Here is a 1,696-nt window from a genome sequence, read left to right as displayed (position 1 = left end):
CAGTGTTACAGCCCTTTTAGAATTTGTCTAGCAGGTTTTCTGGTTTTCCAGAAAACCTCCACATAAAAAGGAAAAAGAAAAAAAGGAAAAAGTAATAAATTAGTATGAATTGAGCATTTTAATGATTCTATTTTATTGCCTTTGTTGGCTTATTAAATATAACTCTTTGTTTCGTTATTTTACTGGTTGCTTTAGGTTTTATAGTAATACATCTTTAACCTGTTACAGTCCACCTTCTTTTTGTTTGTTTGTTTTGGAAGCGGGATCTCACTCTGTCACCAAGGCTAGAGTGCAGTGGCACTATCACAGCTCACTGCAGCCTCAACCTCCCAGGCTCCAGCGATCCTCCTGCTGCAGCTTCCTGAGTAACTGGGACCACAGGTGCACACCACCACGCCTGGCTAATTTTTGTATTTTTTATAGAGACAGGGTTTCGCCATGTTGGCCAGGCTGGTCTTGAATTCCTGGAGTCAAGTGATCCACCCGCCTCAGCCTCCCAAAGTGCTGGGATTACAGGTGTGAGCCACCTCTCCCATCCCAGACCTTTTATATGGCATTAATCCATTCATGAGGCCAAAGCCCTCATGACTTAATCATTTCCCCAAAAACCCCACCTCTTAATACCACCACAGTGGAGATTAAGTTTCACCATGAATTTTGAATGAAGCACATTCAAACCATACCACTATTGTTGCCATGCATTTTTTCTATATGTTATAAACTGCACAATACAATGTTATTTTTGTTTTAAGCCAAATATCTTATAAAGATTTAAATTATAAGAAAAAAATCTTGTGCATTTTACCAATGCAGTTACCATATCCAGTGCTCTTCATTCCTTTGTGTAGATCCTGATTTTCATCTGTTATCATGAAGGACATCCTCTAACATTTCTTCTAGTGGGGTATCTGCTGTTCCTTCCCTTATCCCAACAACAGAGCAGGCCAGTTCCTCCCTACCTCAGGCACATACTCCACAGCCACTAAGAAGGACTAATCCCTGGAAAAGCTCCAACCACTAGCCTTTAACCAACCAATGAAGAAATAAAGATATGGTGACCTGGAGAGAGCACTGGACCTAGGGACACAAGATGTGAGTTCACGTCTATCTCTACTCACTACATAGTGAAACCGTGAACATTCCTGGGTTTCACTGTTTTCATCTGAGAAGTGGGGGAATAATTTTCTTAACTTCATTCACATGATTGTTATGAGAATGAAATTAGATAATAGAGGAAGGCTGGTGGACTGTAAGGAGCATATTGGATCCTTCCAATTCCAACATAAACACTTCCTAGTTGTGTGACTTTGGGAAAGTTACTTAACTTTTCAGGGTCCTAGTTTCCCAGTCTGTAAAATGAGATAGTATCTGTCTCACAGGGATGTGTGAATGAAATGAAAAAAATGTTTAGAAGTGCCTGACCTAGGCCAGGCACGGTGGCTCACACCTGTAATCCCAGCACTTTGAGAAGCCGCGGTGGGCGGATCACCTGAGGCCAGGAGTTCGAGACCAGCCTGGCCAACATGGTGAAACCCTATCTCTGCTAAAAATAAAAAAACTAGCCAGACATGGTGGCTCTTGCCTGTAATCTCAGCTACTCGGGAGGCTGAGGCAACAGAATGGCTTGAACCCAAAGGCGGAGGTTGCAGCAAGCCAAGATCATGCCACTGCACTGCAGCCTGGGTGACAGAGCGAA

The 1,696-nt window shown here is 42.7% G+C and overlaps 1 non-coding gene across 1 annotated transcript; it reads left to right on the top strand.

Annotated features, from left to right (window-relative positions):
• LOC129476560 (U7 small nuclear RNA) lies at positions 1-60 on the top strand. The gene has a single exon (XR_008654991.1). It is a non-coding gene; the product is annotated as a U7 small nuclear RNA (small nuclear RNA).
• Positions 61-1,696: the final 1,636 nt, after the last annotated feature.

The sequence above is a fragment of the Symphalangus syndactylus genome, chromosome X (genome assembly GCF_028878055.3).
Source record: "Symphalangus syndactylus isolate Jambi chromosome X, NHGRI_mSymSyn1-v2.1_pri, whole genome shotgun sequence".
Classification (NCBI taxonomy): Eukaryota; Metazoa; Chordata; class Mammalia; order Primates; family Hylobatidae; genus Symphalangus; species Symphalangus syndactylus.
Note: the sequence above shows the minus strand (reverse complement) of the source record. Positions and strands in the feature narration are given on the sequence as shown.